The 12643-nt window shown below is 39.5% G+C and overlaps 1 non-coding gene across 1 annotated transcript; it reads right to left on the minus strand.

Moving 5' to 3' along the window:
* Window positions 1-11821: 11821 nt before the first annotated feature.
* LOC123454263 lies at window positions 11822-11928 on the minus strand. Its single transcript, XR_006633248.1, has one exon. It is a non-coding gene; the product is annotated as a U6 spliceosomal RNA (small nuclear RNA).
* Window positions 11929-12643: the final 715 nt, after the last annotated feature.

Genomic DNA, 12643 nt, shown 5'->3' on the forward strand with positions numbered 1-12643 from the left:
AGCCAGATGCAGAAAGTGGTGCATGCATACAGCATTCATTTGCAGTGGCTAGAGGCTCTGGTGCACTCATTATCTCTCTCCATCTTCTCTTTGTCTTTCTGTGTAAATGAATGAATGAATGAATAAATAAAATATTTTAAAAAATGTCCAAATTTGAGCATGTGACAAAATTCTTGAAAATTCCAATCATCTTTGAACATCATGAACCATTGCTATAGAAACTTAAAGCCACTAAAATAGTAGCTTTGTATTATAAATACCATATATCATACCCTCATTCAGACTAGCTGCACGTATGGCAGACTTTTAGGAAAAAATTTAAGGAGCAAACACATCCAACTGAGAAAACTGAACCCTTTAAGTATCCCACTTCCTGGAAATTGTTATAGAAACTACTAGGATTTTATTTAATATAAATCTTGGAACATTTCTTTAAACCTGATTATTTTATAGGTGTTAAACTTGAGAAGCTTTTATCCTATTGTTTTTCTTGACAGTGGAGACTTGAATGAAAAAGATATAATAAGTGAAAGTAAATGAGGAATATCATAAAGGAGTTGTTAAATGGCAGCTTGTGTACAGTGAAGGGCAGATAGTCATTGCAACATTAATAGCTTCTATGTGAAAATCCCTTTTCATAAAACCAAAGCTTCCCTATGATCTGTTTCTTTTGAACTCATGATAGATATTGCATGTTTGATAATTAGATTTTTTCCCGATAAAGCAATTATATGTTCCTAGAGAGGACTTTTTGCTGTGAATAAGTGTCTATTGTGTGCTCAGCCCTAAGTGGGAAATCCCTATCACTCACCCCTAAGGTTCAAGGAGCATTACGGAAGACAGCGTTGAGAGAACGTAGGACCGGGTGGGAGGAGTGCTGTGGAATGCTACATTCTGAACCTGACGTGGTCGCTACACTCAACTCACAGCAGCTGTGGATGCCTGCACAATGGTGAGCCCATCAGCATTCTGTCATGGATAGAGAAGGGGATTGCAGGACCCTCATGCCTCCCAGAGTGGGCTGTTGGCAGTTAATGGTTGCTGAGGGGCAGGGAGCCACATTTTTCATGTTTAGCCACTGTATGTTCCCCAAATTCAAGTAATAAGTAGCTCCCCCATGCATTCTCATGTAAACTAGCATCATTTAACTGAGCTGATCACAGAAAACAAAGACTTGAAAGGGATTACTAGGGAAGAAGCGTTTTTGGGGGGAATGGGAGGTGATAAGAGAGTAAGGAGGGATGATTATGATCAAAAACCATTATATACATGAATGAAATTGTCAAAAATGGAATAATTAAAAGTTAGGCTTGACTTCAGATAAGGGCTGGCTGTAAGTAGATAAGTAAATGAATGCTTACGTTAAACGTGAAGAGATGGGACAGTAAAGCACTTTTAGAAGTCATACTGCTATCTCAAGAAGTCCATGCTGACCGGCTGCTGTTAGAACCGTGGCAGCACATGAAGGGTAAGTTTAGAAAACCAGCCCCTGGTCCCAAGACAGAATGTTCTGGGGCTTGCACCGTCGATGCTCATGTATGGCATTAATAACACAAGTGCTTTACTATGCCCCCGCACCTTTGCTCCAAGGTGATGACCAGGGACATACAAGAGAGCTGTGAGACCCCGGGTGGCTTATGGTTGATGACACGGGAGCCCTAGCAGCACTGAGCAGAGAGAGCTGGTACCATTATTTCACTTATTCACAGCAAAAAATCCTCTCTAGGAACATATAATTGCTTTATCGGGAAAAAAATCTAATTATCAAACATGTAATATCCATCATGAGTTCAAAAGAAACAGATCATATGGAAGCTTTGGCTTTATGAAAAGGGATTTTCACATAGAAGTTATTAATGTTGCAATGACTATCTGCCCTTCACTGTACACAAGCTGCCATTTAACAACTCCTTCATGATATAGCTCATGGGCATCACAAGCTCATGTTCGTTAAGCCGTGTACGGCACAGATACATGGTTTATTTGTATAAATCCCTGTACTGACTGTAATGGAATTGTGCACTAAAATGAAAAGTAAAAAATAACAAAACAACAACAACAAATAAACCTCAGCAAAAATTTTCAGCACAATGTATTTTTGTGCCAAAAAAAACCCCAAACCAAAAATCAGCTTAGGAGAATTGTGAAATAAATTGTCTTGCAGTGTTTTGTTTTATTTCATTTATATTTATTTGAGAGTAACAGATAGAGAGAAAGAGGCAGATACAGAGAAAGAAAGAGAATGGGCGCGCCAGGGCCTCCAGCCTCTGCAAACGAACTCCAGATGCATGCGTCCCCTTGTGCATCTGGCTTATGTGGGTCCTGGGGAATGGAGCCTCGAACCAGGGGTCCTTAGGCTTCACAGGCAAGCACTTAACCGCTAAGCCATCTCTTCAGTCCAGTCTTGCAGTATTTTTGAGCTAGATAAATGTATCCATAAAAATGAAATTTTGGTGTACTCAGTTTCCAACTGTGCTTTATAAGTTCGAATTATAACATGCTCCTTATCTATAATGCTCATTTTTTAATTGATGCTTCCATAAGTATAGACAATAAACCACAATTCCCTGCTACCACTCCTCCCTCACCCAAATCCACCCTCCATTGAATCCCTTCTTTCCAGTTAGTTTCTCTTCTATTTTGATGTCATTATTTTTTTCCTTCTATTATGTAGGTCTTGTGTGGTTAGCGTCAGGCATTGTGAGGTCATGAATATCAATGTCATTTTGCATCTGGAAGATTGCATTGTAAGCAGTCCTACCCTTCTCTTGGCTCTTACATTTTTTTCCTGCCACTTCTTCCACAATGGACCCAGAGCCTTGGAGGGTGTGATAGAGATATCTCACTGCTGAGCACTCCTCTGTCACTTCTGCTCAGCACTATGGTGAGTTCTGAGTCACCACAGTGGCCACCACCATCTCAGAAGGGAAGCTTCTCTAACCAAAAGTGAGACCCCCACCCTCTTTTATAAAAAATTAAGTAGAAACTTTGTATTGACGCGCCATGTGTCGGTACCATTATTTCCCTCCTCCCTGCCCTCACTCCACTGAGGCCCTCCTCACTGGGATTGCTGGTAATCACCATGGGGTTGTGGGTTATGAGTCGATGAATTGTGAGAGCATCAGTCAGTCATTGTGGGGGGGGGGGGTGCAATGCTTCTGCATATTTTCTCCCACCCTGTGGATCTTCCAGTCTTTCTGCCCCCTCTTCCTCAAAATTCCCTGAGCCATGGTGGGTGTTTCTAAGTCCACTTTAGCCTTGAGCTCAAATTTCTGGATTTCTGCTTTTGTATGTTTTGGGTATCCTCAGTGTCTGTCTGCATCATCCTGGCCCAGGCTGTCCAGATCCTCAAAGATGAGGAGAACATGGGACATTTGTCTTTCTGCGCTTGAATTAGTTTGCTTAGCATGATCTGTTCCAAGTCCATCCATTTTTTCCTATGAATTTCATTATAGCATTTTTTTTCTTCCTGCTGGAACATTTGGCCAACTGACATCCTACTTATGTTCATAATGAAGGAGGCAGTATGTTTTGGTGAGGAATCAGACAGTGACTTCTCAGTCCCATGAAAGAAGGACTTTGTCATTTGGAGGGAGATCCTTAGCTGTTTTCCTCCAAATGTGACCATGTCAAGGGTCAAAGAGCATTGTAGTACAGACTTGGATATAGTTGTTGAGACTTATCTCTGTAGAGTGTAGTGGAACTCACCTGTGATCCTGGTACTTGGGAGGCAGAGGTGGGTGGACTGAGTTCAAGGCCAGGGGCTGGGGACATGACTCAGCAGTAATAGAGCCTGTCTGAGATTGGCTGAGTTCAATTCCCCAGAAGAGGCACACCTGTTGTGGGTGGAGACCAGAGAGTGGCCAGGGCTCACTGGTCAACTAGTCTGATTACAAGCAAACAATAAAAGCAAAGAATCCCCCAGTCCTTCCCCACGGCAGTCCTATGTCTCTCATAGAAACAAAGCTAAAGAGTCACAAAGGAGTTTCTTGATTCTCATGTGTGTAGACGCCTGCATATACATTTGTACACACTCTACTTTCGCCACACACACACACACACGGATGCACGAATACATACACTGAAAAACAACAACAAAAAAGGCGAGTTCTGGCTGGAGAGATGGCTTAGCAGTTAACTGCTTGCCTGTGAAGCCTAAGGACGCCAGTTCAAGGCTCGATTCCCCAGGACCCATGTTAGCCAGATGCACAAGGGGGCACACTCGTTTGGAGTTCGTTTGCAGTGGCTGGAGGCCCTGGCGTGCCTATTCTCTCTCTCTCTCTCTCTGCCTCTTTTTCTCTCTGTCACTCTCAAATAAATTAATAAAATAAACAAAAAATTTTTTAAAAAAGGCAAGTTCATGGCCAGCCTTATTCACATAGCACACAGTGAGTTTGAGGCTAACCTGGCCTGTTTAATGAAACTTGATAGCAAAACAAAACCAAATTCAAGAACAACTAAAAAGATCCACCAAAATAAATAAATAAAATGAAAAATCAAAAGACTATTTCCTCACTACTTGTCAAGTTTTATGATTATAAATTTGATGTTAGCTATCAAAACACATTAAAAAGAAGATTTTTTTTAAACAAGGGAGACTTTATTTGAAATGGTAGTTCATCTCTTGAAATCCTGAATGTACTAAAGACTTTTTAAAATTCGGGGCTAGGTTGTGACTTTTAAAGAAAATTCTCATATGCGATGTTCGGAGACAAAAAGCCAGGGTACAGGACTAATCATCAGCTGAAATCCGGCTAGCCCGTTGTCAGGCTATCTCTGCCGCTTTGACAGATGTCACGTACAGCCAGAAAAAGTACAAAGTGAGAGTAAGTGAAATAATGGACTGCATTTGAAAATAAGATTAAAATTTTACGGACAAGCTCTTATTGTGCATAGCCAGGATGCTGGCTATAAGGCATTGCTGGGACAGACAGAACTGGAATGAAACTTCTTTTCCAGTGCTGGGCATAAAGCCCAGGGGATTCTACATACCATGGGCTCCATTCCCTGAGCTATACTTCTGGGTAAGAACACTTTATCGTGGTGTGTGAAGTCTTCATGAAAGAGGGTTGAGAAAAATAATTTTAAAAAACCCTTTTTTTTTTGTTTATTTTTATTTATTTGAGAACAACAGACAGAGAGAGAAAGAGGCAGATAGAGAGAGAATGGGCACACCAGGGCTTCCAGCCACTGTAAATGAAGTCCAGATGCGTGCACTCCCTATTGCACCTGGCTAACGTTGGTCCTGGGGAATTGAGCCTCTAACCCGGGTCCTTAGGCTTCATAGGCAAGCGCTTAACTGCTAAGCCATCTCTCCAGCCGGAGAAAAATAATTTTTGATATTTATCAAAAAGAGATGAGATATAAGACAAAGCTTAAGGATTGTTTATTTTTATATTGACATATATATATATCTTATAACCATATATATATTTGTTTATACAAGTAAGAATTGTATACATGCAATAATATTGTGCATAAATAGTGTACATTTATGACTATACCTGCATGTATACATGTATATATATAAATAAATAAATAAATATATATATATATATATATATATATATATATATATATATATATATATATGGTATGATAAGGATTGAGTGATGAAAATAATTGCATTCAGGTTATGTATCCTTTGTGGAAAATTCTTAGGAGCAGAATTATTCTATATTTTTTAAAATTTTGAAATATTTGCAAATATAAGAAGTGAGATATTTTGGGCATCTAAACATGATATTCATTTATATTTCATATATATTTACTCATAGCATGGGGTAATTTTATACAATGTCTTTAAAAATTTTGTGCATGCAACAAACTATTGTGTGAAATTTTCTGCTTGTGGCATCTTATTGGTGCTCAACATGTTTTGGAGTTTAAAGCATTTCAGAGTTTGTTTTTCAAATAAAGGATATTCAACCTATCTATAAAAGAAAAAGCCCTTTCTTTTCTTTCTTTGAGGTAGTCATGGGGCTTTTAATGTTACATAATTATTTCTGAAGTTTTGAAAGGATAGCTATAAGGCAAGCCTTTCAAGATATTTCCCACTGTGAAATACTTGCCTGGAAAGGCCAACAAGCCAGGTTCAATTCTCCAGTGCTCACACAAAGCCAGATGCACAAAGAGAGGCATGTATCTGGAGTTCCTTTGCAGTGTCTGCAGGCCCTGGTGTGCCTATTCTCTCTGTCTCTCTTTTCTTTCTCTCTCCCTCCCCCTCTCTCTCTGCTTGCAAATAAATAAATAAAAATATTTTATAAAAAGGCATACAGTGGGGTCTTAGAAGGAAAACCTTGGCAGAATCTGCAACTGACACTGACTTCAGAATAATTTTTATAAAAAGCACATCAAAGCCTGTGAAACTGGTGGCCAATTACATTCTCATTAGTATAAGGTAATGCAGTGTTATCATTCATCAAAAAATGCTATGAAATCAGTAAGCTACGAATATGTAATTATGGGCATGAATGTAATAATAAAGGAAAATTGCTGGTTAATTGCTTTCCTTAGAGATGCTGCTGGAGATGACTGTTGCCTACCATGCTCATGATTCATCCTAAAGAAAGGCTGTTGGGCTGGAATGATTCTGAGAAAAGTAGGAGCTGAAAATAGGACTTTCTGTCAGATTGACACAGTGCTTTCTTTTCAGCAATGTGCCACTATCTCTGGAACCTTCTTTGACTTCAGCAAAATCAGTCAGTTTTGTCTTTGATGGGGTCAAAACACTGTAGGCCTCTTTGGTATGCTTCTCTGCACTTGGGATTTTAACTATTTGCCATGTTGGCCACTCCTTCCAAAGTAGTAGCTTGTCAGAGACATATCTGTGCTTTATTCTTCCCCATCCTGAGCCAAGGGATGCACAGAGACACGTGGGTGGGTTGCAGAACCCTTAGAGAGATAGCTTGGGAAAACTGGTTTGAGACAAAGCTGTTCTCATATTTTTCCTTTCAGGAGCATCTGAAACAACCCCACCATGATCACATAGATTTGCCTAAACAGACTGGATCAGTTGAAAAATCCCTTCACTTTTCTTATTGTCTCTAAAATTAAAATAAATTACATTTCCTTTCCTGCACATTTTATATCATTGGAAAAATATGAAGTTGTAGGGTGTGACTACTTAGAACTCCAGAAACATCTGTGATTCAATATCTAACAAGAAAAAGATCTGATTCTTTGTGCATGATTTATGTTATCATAAATACTCTGTAAACACAACTTTGTGTTTCCCAATTTGCTCTGACATGTCAAAAATTTGAATGGGTGTGACAAGAAGGGAAAGAATAAAGAATTCTGTGAAAAATAGTTGGATAACGAATGATACCTATTCTTAGTAAACAGATATTTGAGGGCTGGAGAGATGGTTCAGTGGTTAAGGTTCTTGCCTGCAAAGCCTAATGACCCTGGTCTGATTCCCCAGTATCCACATAACAATGGATGCACAAAGTGGTGCATGTATCTGGAGTTCATTTGCAGTGGCTGGAGGCTCTGGCATGCCAATTCTCTCTCTCTTTGCCTTGCTTCTCTCTGTCTTTCTGTCTTTCTCTGTGGGCAAATAAAGAAATAAATAATAAATATTTTTATAAAAAGTTATAGGAATGGCTGAAGAGATGGCTTATCAGTTAAGGCACTTGCCTGGAAACTGCAGCCACCTGAGTTCCATGCACCAGAACCCACCTGAAGACACATGCTCAAAGTGGCATGTGCATCTGGAGTTTGCAGTGGTTAAAGGCTCCGGCTCACTCATTCTCTCTCTATCTTTCCCTCTTTGTCTTCCACTCTTCTCTGTATGTTCTCAAATAAGAAACAGTTCTTGGAGGGCTGGAGAGATGGCTTAGCAGTTAAGTTGCTTGCCTGATAAGCCAAAGGTCCCAGGTTTGATTCCCTAGGGCCCACATAAGCCAGATGCATGAGGTGGTGCATGTATCTGGAGTTTATTTGCAGTGGCCGAAGGCCTTGGCACACCTATTCTCTCTTTCTTTAGCTTTCAAATGAAAAAAATAAATATATTTTTTTAAAGTTACAGGAGCCCAACACAATGTGTATAAAAAGTTGTGCACAAATGACTTTTCTATAAATGGTGGTTTTGGGGACCTGCATTTTCTGGAGGCACTTATCTAAATGTTTCACACATGGGGAAAACCTAATTTGGGGTCAATAAGGGACAGTTGTCTTCCATGTAGATACCGTGTTTAGGAATTAGAATGACAGGCTTCCGGTTAAGATGGCGGCGTAGGTTATCACGCCAAAGCAGCCTAGGGGGGGAAAAAGACCAAAAAAACTCAGCAAAACACACACTTTTACTAAAAAATAGAGAGTTCTCAAAGGAAGAAATACGAATGGCATATAAGCATCTAAAAAAATGTTCTACGTCACTAGTCATCAGGGAAATGCAGATTAAAACTACATTGAGATTCCATCTCACTCCTGTCAGATTGGCCACCATCATGAAAACAAATGTTCATAAATGCTTGTGGGGATGTGGAAAAAAAGGAACCCTTCTGCACTGCTGGTGGGAATGCAATCTGGTCCAGCCATTGTGGAAAACAGTGTGGAGGTTCCTAAAACAGCTAGAGATTGATCTACCATATGACCCAGCTATAGCACTCCTAGGCATATATCCAAGGACTCATCTCATTTCCTTAGAAGTACGTGCTCAACCATGTTTATTGCTGCTCAATTTATAATATCTGGGAAATGGAACCAGCCTAGATGTCCATCAACAGATGAGTGGATAATGAAGATGTGGCACATTTATACAATGGAGTTCTACTCAGCGGTAAAGAAAAATGAAGTTATGAAATTTGCAGAAAAATGGATGGACGTGGAAAGTATTATACTAAGTGAGGTAACCCAGACCCAGAAAGCCAAGCGCCACATGTTCTCTCTCATATGTGGATCCTAGCTACAGATGACTGGGCTTCTGCGTGAGAATGAAAATACTTAGTAGCAGAGGCCAGTAAGTTAAAAAGGAGACATAAAGGGTAGAGAAAGGAAGGGGGGAGGATACTTAATAGGTTGATATTGTATATATGTAATTACAATGATTGTAATGGGGAGGTAATATGATGGAGAATGGAATTTCAAATGGGAAAGTGTGGGGGTGGGGAGGGAGGGAATTACCATGGGATATATTTTGTAATCATGGAAAATGTTAATAAAAATTAAAAAAAATGCTATCAAAAAAGAAAAAAAAAAAAAAAGAATGAGGGCCTTGGGAAATGGCTCAGTAGCTAAAGGCCCTGGGTTACAAAGCCCACTGGCCCTGTTGGATTTCTCCATATCACATGAACCAGATACACAGCATGGTGCAAACGTGTGGAGTTAGTTTGCAGCAGTAAGAGACCCTGGCATGTCCTCCATTGTCTCTTGAAAATAAATATATAAAAATATGTTTTAATATGTTAAATATGTTTTAACCACCTTTTCAGGTGATTAATAAATTGAAATGGCTATTTAAAGAAAAATCTGTTGTGAAGAGTGGTGAATGGAAAAGGTATGAAAATTTCAAAGCAGAAAAGTAAACCAGCTGGGTAAAAATCAAAGCTGTATGGAACAAGTATAATCATATTGGAAGCTTTGTCCCCACCCTATCTGCCTGTCATTTGTAGATGAAAATAAATATCCAGGATAGCACTCAGAAAAAAAGGAATGAAAATGTTATGTCATGCATACGAGGGCATAAAGTTGCTTTAACCCCAGAGGCACAGACCGGAACTCTCATCTTTACCATGATCTGGTTTCAGGCCTCATGGCTCATTAGCTTAGGTGTGTGTGTGTGTGTGTGGGTGTAATGGGAACAGGTCAGGACAGAAAATTAAAGGAGACTGACATAGAGCCAGTAGGGGTGACACATGCCTGCAATCCCAGCACTTGGGGTGGGGTGAAGCACAGAATCACAAATTGGAAGCCAGGTTAGGAGGCATAGAGGGAAGGAAGGAGGAAGAGGATGCAGAGTTTTCCCACAATGCACTGGTTTTCTTCCCAGCTGATGCAGCATGAGGATAAGAAAATGAAGCACCAGATCATTCAATATATTCATTCAATAATTCCAGTTTGAACTAAGCATCAGGGGTTTATTTTATTTTAGTTTTTAACATTTTTATTTATTTATTTTCAAGCATAGAGATATAGACAGACACAGAGAATGGGTGCTCCAAGCCTCTAGCTGCTGCAAACAAACTTCAAATGCATGCACCATTTTGTGTATCTAGGTCTATGTGCATACTGGGGAATTGAATTTATGTTGTTAGGTTTTGCAGGCAAATGCCTTAATGGATGAACCATCTCTCCATCCCCCGTATGTTTATTTTCAGGATCAGGATTTTTCAGTTGGATTTTACTTTTGCCTTATGCATAATCCCTTTATAGATCCACGGGATACAATGTGATGTGCTGATTCATGTGAACCTTGCATAATGACCAGTTAGAGTTTAATATTAAAATTTCTAATCATATTTGGTTGATGGTCTTGTATTAAGATTTTCATTCTTCAGTTTTTTGAAATATATGAAACATCTATTATTTACACTAAAGACTTTCTGTAGGATATAGCTGCAATCTGAATAACAACCATTGTGCTGGAAAAACAATCACTTGGCAAAAATGTGTCAGGTAAACTCATCTCTTGGGTTCCTCAGATATTTACTACCTCCATATACATAAGATATGCCTAAGGAGAGCTTAACTTGTTTCCTCAATAGGATAAGTAAGTGTCCTCTATTATCTGACTTAGTCCCGTTCGAGTCTTGTAACACAGACTTTATACTTTCTATTTTTACCTGATATATATACATATATATGTATGTATATACATATGTCTTATATCAAAACCGCAAGGGCCAAGCACAGTGTAGCACACTGAATGTTTAAAGAGAGTGCCCTGCTTTTTTTTTTTTTTTAACAGTGTAAAAACTATACAAATGTTTTATTTTCCTAATATCAGTAAACAGTTAGAACCATATCAGTACACAGAACAGAGGCCTAGTGAAACTAATTCATGAACATGAAGGCTACTAGGAGGCCCAAGGACTGCCTGGGTGAATCTAAGGAAGGATGGGACCCAAGGATCCCCTGGGGCTCCTCAGCAGCAGGAATAAGAATACTGGCACTGTCATGGTGACCATTACAATGTGGATAGCCCCCACTCACTCTAATGGAGAAACCAGTTCAAATTCTTGAGGAAAAAAAACACACGTATTCTAGAATTATCCACTACTGCTTCTCTTTCATGTGAGCAGGACAGCTTATGTGGTTGGTAAAAATACCTAGAAGAAACCATGACTAAAATTGACCTGTTAGAATTATAAATTTAAATCTTGTCCTATCTCTGGAGAAGATGAAGATTCAGGACTAAGACAACCAGTGATGAAGGGTTACGAGGGGCTGGAGGAAAGCTCAATGGAACAACACATCCTGACACTATGCCAGGCCCTGGATGTGGTCTCCAGGAATAGAAAAACATCATCATTGCTACCCAGAAGCCCTGTATCTATGATACAGTATAAAATCTAATTTCAATCATAATTTTGTTTTGTCTTTTGAGGTAGGGTTTCACTCTGGCTCAGGCTGACCTGGAATTCATTATGTAGTCTCAGGGTGATCTTCCTACCTCTGCTGGGATTAAAGGCGTATGCTACCACATCTGGCTTTTTTTCGGGAGGGGGGATCAAGGAAGGGTCTTTCTGTAGCCCAGGCTGACCTGGAATTCACTATGTAGTCTCAGGGTGGCCTCAAACTCACAACGATCCTCCTACTTCTGTCTCCAGAGTGTTGGGATTAAAAGTGTGTGTCACCACACCCAGCTCAATCATAAAAAAATATGGAACGCTTCACGAATTTGCGTGTCATTCTTGCGCATGGGCCGTGCTAATCTTCTCTGTATCATTCCAATTTTAGTATATGTGCTGCCGAAGCAAGCACCCCTGCTTTTTGTTGCTTGTTTTCATTATTCATACACAGGCTGATATGGTTCTAGAAGCTTCTATGAGTGTTGGCCTTTGACCATGTCTGACAGCTTGCTCTCTCCACCTCATAGCTCTGCTGATGTCAGCTTTAAATTATACGAGGCATCAGGTTTGGTGTCTTGCAGTCCACAACTGCTGACCATACACGTGATGATGGGAGTGCCATGGTGTTTGGATAGAATTGAACCACTTAAACCACAGCTCATGGTGCTTCCACGTTATACTCTGTCTTTGTTTCCATTAGTACTGACCACAATCTTGACTTAATGATTTATTGTCTTTGGCTGTTTTGAATCAGTTTGCAATATACATCTGCTTAATGAGGACCATTGATCAAATCAGAAATCTGATCCTTTTTTCCACATGTTGGAAGAGATATCTTTCTCCAGAAGATAATTTGACTGTCATGAGGGATGTAGGCACTGCCTCTGAGCCCTTCAGGCAGGGATTTAAAGCAGTGTTGCGAACTGTATTTCAGAGCTTTTATGAGCTCCATGTGACAGTTTTTGGTGAGACATGAAGTAGATGGCAGGAATGTTTTGATCATTGAGTTTACTAGATAAGACTGATGGTAAATAGTAGAAAATGACATTATTTGAGGTTCTTTGTGAAATTTTTGATTTTTAAACTTCAGTTTTTAGAATATTTCATTTTTATTTATTTATTTATTT

This window comes from Jaculus jaculus, chromosome 13 (assembly GCF_020740685.1).
Source record: "Jaculus jaculus isolate mJacJac1 chromosome 13, mJacJac1.mat.Y.cur, whole genome shotgun sequence".
In the NCBI taxonomy this organism is placed as follows: Eukaryota; Metazoa; Chordata; class Mammalia; order Rodentia; family Dipodidae; genus Jaculus; species Jaculus jaculus.